The 8,426-nt window shown below is 32.1% G+C and overlaps 1 pseudogene; it reads left to right on the forward strand.

Annotated features, from left to right (window-relative positions):
* Positions 1 to 265: 265 nt before the first annotated feature.
* LOC126611932 (uncharacterized) lies at positions 266 to 7,405 on the forward strand (annotated as a pseudogene).
* The last annotated feature ends 1,021 nt before the right edge of the window (positions 7,406 to 8,426 follow it).

Here is an 8,426-nt window from a genome sequence, read left to right on the forward strand (position 1 = left end):
TTCTTTCATAATGCTCTATAACATAAAATCTCGTTGAATATTAATTTGAATTGATATGAAGCGATATGAACCATTACATGAAAGAGCATCACATGAAAGACGTACGTACATACATGAAAAGTTGATGAGGAATATTTTGTAATTATTTTCACACGCATATGCATTTGTATATATGAAGGGAAAAGAAAAAGAAAATTAAGAATTGAATGATAACATCTGTCATCTTAACATAAAAAAATAAAAAAAATTCTCGTTTTCAGAGGACATGTTAGTTGGCGAAGTGTATCCAACTCCGATCGATCATGGTGCTACACCAGATCCGGCATTGGAAGAAGTTCTCACTGTCACTGGAGGTATATATCTATACAAATTAATACTTGTATATAATTCTATTTAATAATAATTAATGATCTTTATTTCTGTAAATTAATTTATTTATGTATAATCTTCTTTTATGTACATTAATTCATTTGATATATTTATATCCATTGATGCAAATATATAGGTACATTAATTCAATATAATACATTTCGGTATGTATATTTCGGTACATTAATTCAATATAATACATTTCGATACGTACATTTCGGAATTAATATTTAGGTGCATTAATTCAATATAATACATTTCAGTACATACATTTAGGTTCATAATATATACGTCTGTACAAACATTTCGGTATAGTCATTTTTGTACACTTATGTATTTACATATTGTGTCACTAATTTCTTTTAATATTTTCTTATTTATGTTCATATATAAAGAATTAATATTTGCATATTTTTTTTTTGGAACAAAATATGTGCATATTAAAAAAATTAAAATTTTAATGTGGAGACATTAAATAACAAAAATAGAATATAAATTTTAATAAAAGTACACTTTAAGGGATTAAATTGAATATGTAATCTAGCACCAAGTTTTTTTTTTTTTTATAATTCTAATCTTTTGCATGGACTAATGTTCAAAAACCCCTTCTATTTAATAGTAATAGTATGGCAAACCACTTACATCACCAATAGACCTCGGTAATATTAATTAGGGGTGTAATCTCTTTTATATATTGTTTATTATTTTTCAATGTAGGATTATTTTGTTAAATTTTCCGTAGAATTTCCCATTTGTTTTCACATTGTATTTAATTATTTTTATGCGATTATGGGAAATTTAGCAAGTAACAAACACGGCATGCAGAACATGATCAGAGCAATGCCGAGGATATCTCTGAAACTTTCGTCAAATATGTGAAGTCTAATGATTGGGATAATGTGATCAAGTTTCTTCGCCAACATCGCAAGCTGGCAGGGAATGCAAAAATTCCATTTGTGGTGCAGCATGATCATTTTAAGAATGGTACAGTTCTTCACTATGCAATCCTGAATATCATGAGCTGCAGCGTGCGCATTATACAACAGTTGGTGGATTTAATGGCAAGGGAAGACTTGGAAATACAAGACTGTTCCGGTGCCACAGCTTTTTATCATTTAGTAAATTGTTATCCAGAAAGGGTTGAAGTAGCTGAATGCATGCTTAAAAAAAACCCCAAATTAATAAGGTGTCACGATACCTACAACGTTGTAGTGGCCCAATGGAAGCCTAAAGGGGAAAAAATGGCTCGTTATCTTTATTCCCTTACTCCACCCCAAACATTAAGAGTTGTCGAAGCCGCTCAACTTATTTCTCTCGGTTTTTATTACAACAGATTTGGTACAATTTTTCGTTGTGTGATTTTTTTTTTTTGTTACAAATTTTGTATGTATACTTACAATGTTCTTTTTCATACTTCTATTATATATAGATATTGCGTGGGATTTAATTCAACGTTACCCAGAATTGGCTATGGCTACCGACATCGACGGGTATATCCCCTTAGTAGCATTGGCCAATAACCGTTTTGCATTCAAAAGTGGAAGCCGACTCAGTTTATGGGAAAATTTGATCTATTATGGTTAGTAAATTATTGCTTTTTATTTTCTCATTATATTTTTTTTTTCTTACGATAAAACTTGATATAAGTCTAATTTTGTGAGTCACAATTAGAATTAGACACTTACTAGGATTACACATCATCATCATCATATATATATATATATATATATATATATATATATATATATATTTACACTAATGAGCGGGGTGAAAAAATTGGTTAAGAATTCGCACCTCTTATTTACAAGTGACAAGAAATACCACTAGACTGTACTTCTAAGTGACAATCCATAGCTAATTAAGAAAATTCATTGTTATATGTTTGGTTAGAGGGTTGAGTTCTTTGGGAATGTTTAACAATGCTGGAATGGTTAAAGTAATCAATCTTAAGGGTTATATGTTTTTTTTTTTTTTGGGCCAACTTAAGGGTTATATGTTTGGTTTGTGATATTGTGTAAGTGTAATAATAAACATTATAGGCTTATTTACTACAACGACTCCTAAAATTTAAAGGCATTCTCGCTTTGTCCCATAAAATTTAATTGAATTAATAATTGAATTTGTATTCTTATCTTGATAGGTATACGCATAAAACATCTTCCTACTAATGTAAATGTTCCTGAAAGTGACCGTAGTGATCAAATGCATCTCTCAAACAAAAAAGAGAATCAAAGACATCTCATTTCCTCAGGTATTTTACATGTCTGCAATCCAATTTGGTTTTTGTTAATGCCATGGTTAATTGTTCCATAATGCATGCTACTACAAAAATATATGCACATCTTTATTCCATATTTCCAAACGATTGTATTCATGATATCAGTAGATAGAATGTTAAGCTAGAGTCATGTAATTTAAGTTGGTCACATTGACTTAGCAAAATACCTAGATCACAAAACATAAACAAAATGAGTAGATTATAGTGAATTTGTCCAAAACCAACTTAAAACCGAAATAGAAAAGGGTCTTCTCGGATCTCACCCACAACTCTCCATTCTTCTCGGCCTAGGTTAGAAAATACCTTGATTCACCTTCCTCGTCCCCAATCTTTGACATGCATACATAAAAAGGAATTAAAATTTGAAATCTAGAATTGATTCCAAAACTAAAAGTTTTTATTTTGTAAAGCACTTACACTGGAGGATAGCCCACGAGGAGAGTGGGCTAAAACTCACAATGGATTTGCCATAATAATTTGGTTCGAATTTGCCTTTGGCAAGAATCAAATCTAAGATATCTCATGTAGTATAGGAGCTTAAAGGTTAAAAAAGGTAGGAACTGAGGAACATAAAAAAAAAGAAAATAAATATACACACACACAGGTCCTTTATGCAAAGGGATCCCCATTTTTTGAAAAAAAATAGTGATTAGGTGTGTGATCCACTCCACATCAAATTTCAACGATCCAAACCGTCTATTTTGTTAGTCTCGATTCATAGATCATCCTTGCAAAAATTCAATTCAATCTGAAACTATTTGCCTATTTAATTATCAAGATCAAATTTCATTGTTTCTTATATAACTAAGTATTTGTTCTTTTCTTTGAACCCAATTAGATGCCTTAGATATTTCCGATTTGGCTAATATTTTGCAAGGATGATCTATGAGGTACAACTTGAAAAATAGACGGTTCGGATCATTAAAATTCGATGTGGTGTGGACCCCACAACCAGTGGCGGATCCAAGATTTTAATATAAGGCTTGGCGCTAGGCGGTGAAGGCCCGCCCCGATTTTGGGCAAATTGTTTTGAAAAATCAGTCTAGAGCTAGGCGGTCCTAGGTGGCTCTTAGGCGGAGGGCCAGGCGGCACCTAGGCGGTTTTTTGGAATATTTTTGGAATGTGAATGGAAAATCATGATCTTTAGCTCTAAAAAGCTCCATCAATATATATGCTCTTTGGACCTCATCTCGAATATTTGGAGGATAATTCGTTTTATTTGTCTACCAAAATGAAAAATGAATACAACTACATAATGTATAATTCTTGTTGTGGATGCAAAACTATCAAAACTCTTGAGATATACATAGATAAACACTATGTTGATCACTTGAGTGACAAGTTCTCACAACATGCACTAATAAATAAACCAGGCTCCCCAAGAAAAACTTGCATAACCCTAATTAGGGGTTTGGCATCAAAATGAAAAATGGAAGACATTTGCAAACCTAGAGGCTAATCCCTAATGCCAAGAAAGATACAACCCAATAGGCAGTGGTTAAGCAAGAAGGATAACGATGAAGAGGGTAAGTTAAAAGTTTATTTTTATTTTTTTGCAGAAGTTAAAAGTTTATTACTGGTTGGAAAAGTTGACGAATCCCACTTAATTTAATCTTTTCCCTTTTATTAAAGTCTCTAAATTGTTTTTGACTTTGGAATTATACAAAAGCCCATCAAGTGGAGTCTAGAGGACGTCCAATCACAATGAAATGTAGTCGACAAGGCTTTTTAAATTTTTTTTTATTGGCTTGGCTCAAAACGGTGCGTTTTGGCCAAGTCATTTCAAGTCATTTTAAAACAAAAAAGTCATCTTCTTTCTCGTCCTACAACAGAACGAGCAGTGCATTGGCAGCCATGGCTGCTACTCTCCACTGCCACAGCCCAAACTTGGGTGGTCCTCGGAGGTTTCAATAGCCCCATATGCGAGCTTTCGGGTGGTTTTGGGACCACCCCGGTCCCTTAGTAGATCCGCCCCTTGCCACAAATAATCCTCATTTTTATAAAAAAAAAAATTGAAGATCTCTTCCCTTAAAGGCTTCTTTTATATATATATATATATTTCAGCTGATGGTAAAATTCAACAAAAAGTTGGGGCATTGCCGCACAGAAAAACCAAAGAAAAAAAGGAACTTTAATGAAAAGCTTCCAGTACTATTCACTTTAACGAAAAACCATAATTTTACACTAAAAAGTCAATCCTGGTACTATTCACTTTACCATTTATTTTGTCCTTATTGTTAAAACTCAAAGTTTTCAAGTCATTTTCATTAGTTTTCCTAAGAAAAAATCGTTTTCTAATTTTTACTTGCTTTCAAATTTTGAATTGTTTACTGGTAAGTTGAATTTAGTCCCTTTGGGGATTCGATAAAACTGGTAAGATAATCTTCAAATGAGATGTTAAAAATGTCACATAGACATATAACAGTAACAAATAACGTACCATTTACTACAACTGAGATGTCAAAGCTGATATAGACATGGAGATGTCAAAATTGACTCTAGCGTCAAATAAGGATTTGCTAATTCCAAAGGCATTCCACTTGCCTTCATTTAAATACTAGCATATTTAAGTATTATGTTATTATTTTTAAGTCATCAACAGCCCAACTTTTAATATTTTTGTTTAAAGAAAACATAAATGAAACAATAAATTTTGGCATATTGGGTGGAAGGAAATTATTGACAATATGTCAAATTGCCAAGTCAGCCATCAAATTGAAATTTGACGTTTTGAATTTGACATCTCATTTGGAGATGCTCTAAGATGAATTTATATCTTTATAATTTTTTGCATTTACATTGTTAAAAAATTAATTAAGTTTGAAGTTTCATTGACTACGGATTATATGTTTTGTGCACAAAATATGATGTTTTTTTTCATAATATAGAATATGAATTTTGTTGTTCTATATTAAAAAGATGGTACAAATGTGATATAGAAATGTGATAAAAGTAATATTTTTGTAAGAAAACAGAAAAAAGCAAAGTAATACACATAGGTGAGTATGCCAACAGAGTAAGAAGAATGACCCATTTATGGTAAATAAAATGTTTTTTTTTTCCATCAAATTTGACTTGTAATGCAGGAATTGGTTTATTCCGAAGACTAGTGGCGAATCTCCAAACACTTTTGGGTATGCCACATACACATTCATATCGTTAATTGATATTTTAATGATTGTTTTATTAATAGTCAATATTATTTGAAAATGATTTGCATTTGTTTTTAATGAATCTAGGAATCCATCGTATATATCATATGAAATTGATACATGAGCGGGTCAAGCAGCTTCTACCTCTTATGTGTAAAGCAGCAAGTGAAAGTATGACAAGTGAAAGTATGAGTTTTAATAAAAGAAAGAAATTGGAAGCAGCACTATGTGTGGCAGCAGAACGAGGGCATGTAGAGTATATTACTAATTTTCTTGGAAATGACACATATCCTTTATTTGGAGTTAAGAACCAAAAAGGTCAGAGCCTGTTTCAAATTGCCGTTGAATGCCGTCAACACAAAGTTTATAATCTTATATATCTCCTTGATCCGTTGCCCAAAATTCGAAATACACTTGGCCTCGATCAGTCCGACCAAAATACAGAAAAGAGTGGGGATGACAGATGACTTTGGCAATAATCTGCTACATACGGTAGCACGTATTACCCCAATGTCACAAATTGGTCACATTCAAGGTGCAGCCTTGCAAATGCAAAGAGAATTACAATGGTTCAAGGTGACTATTTTGTATCTCTCTATATACACATGCTTATATTTATGAAAGATTGTGCCTCTGTGTTGTTTATATATATTTGCAGCTATAATTTTACTCTTATTTTCTCCTACTCCTTCACATATTTTTGTTACTTTATTTCTTCAATTTCAAAGAAAAAAATGAGAATGCAAAAATTATTCTCTTTAAAAATTAAAAATAAAAACAAAAAGTTTGCCGACATGCACAAGCATAACAGGAAAAATTGAAATTAAAAAGGAAAACATTATTATTTAACTACTACTATACTATAATCCTACAAGCTTAACTATTGATTTTGGGTTATATGGTGTCTCAAACAACTAAAGTTTTAGGATTTATATGGAGAAATAAAGATTTCAGAGTCACATCCATATATAATTTTGTGGCAAAAAATGCAGGAGGTGGAGAGCATTGCAAATCCCAAGGATTGTGAATCTGTAAACAAAGATGATATGACACCACAAAAAGTATTTACGAAGAATCACAAAGAATTGGGGAAAGAGGCAGAAAAGTCAATGAAGGAAACAGCAACTTCTTGTACAGTTGTTGGTGCTCTTATTGTCACCATAATGTTTGCTGCAACATTCACAGTTCTCGGTGACAATGATGGAAAGAAAGATGTTCGTACATTCTTAACTAGCAAGGTATTCGCAATATTTATAATTTCAGATGCAATCTCGCTCTTTTCTTCAACAACTTCGGTTATCATGTTTTTGGGCATTCTCACGTCCCGTTATTCTGAAGATGATTTTTCTAAATCCTTGCCCACCAAAATGATAATAGGCCTTTTCACTCTCTTTTTGTCTATCGCCACCATGATGATTGTCTTTTCTTGTGGCCTTTACATTATGCTTGACGGGAAATCATTGATTGTTATTCCAAGCATTTTGCTTGCCAGTGTTCCAGTTACCTCGTTCATATGGATGCAATTTCCGTTGCTTGTTGAGTTATTCATTTCTACTTTTGGACGGGGAATATTTGATGCGAATAAGAAAAAGTTGTTTTGAGTTAATTCCTATGTTATCTTTAGTTGGGTTTGGATTTGCTGTTATTTAATAAACTTGTAAAGAGAAGCCAATGTATGTGTTCTCTATTTGGCCAATTATGTATACGCTTTCTATTTGACAATTATATATGCGCTTTTTATTTGACAATTATGTATGTGCTTTTGATCCTAAAAGAAAATTTCAACTTCAATTTATATTTTTGAGTTTTCTTTTTTGGTGATTTTCTTTTTTGAGTTAGTTACTAAGACAAGTACTTTATAGGCTCTATTTTTTTTGTCAATAAAATGAATTCATTGAAGCTACCCCAAATGGGGACTACAATGTTATCTCAAGCAGGGAAAAACATAACCCAACAAGTAGAGGCTAACAAAACTAAGTCATACATGCATACAAAAGGAGGGCAATAGAAGCCACTATCGAGCCATAACAATTAAAATACCGGAGGACATGTTAATTTATCACATAAGAGAACCAAGACCAATGACATCATAGTTTTGAAAATTACATGTACATCCAAAAATGTTAACTTTGAAAAGACGATTCACGTGTTAGTAGCTTAAAAAACAGGATTATTAGTCGAAATGCCCCTGAAACTACTATTGAGTCTCAGTTTACCCCCTGAAACTGATTTTGTCTCACTTTGCCCCCTGAAACTGATATTTTCAACCTTTTTGTCTCACTTTACCCTCTGAAACTAACATTTTCAACTCTTTTGTCTCGCTTTACCCACTTTCGTTAATGGACTGTTAAATTTAAGGGTATTTTGGACATTTCCTTTTTTTTCCACATTTATTTACTTCTAGCCTACACACTAGACAAGTCTCAATTTTATTTTTTGAAACTCTAATTCAAACCCATAAAATTTGGGCATCTTTAAAAATAAATTATTCAATCAATAGAAAAATTCCGAGCAACAAAATCATTGTATCAACCAAAATAAAGGTTATATTTTGTTTGTAGAGTCATTTCACTTGCAAGACATCCATAAATTGGCTCGAAACTTTGCAATTGAAAAATATTCGTTAC

Source organism: Malus sylvestris, chromosome 17 (assembly GCF_916048215.2).
Source record: "Malus sylvestris chromosome 17, drMalSylv7.2, whole genome shotgun sequence".
Classification (NCBI taxonomy): domain Eukaryota; kingdom Viridiplantae; phylum Streptophyta; class Magnoliopsida; order Rosales; family Rosaceae; genus Malus; species Malus sylvestris.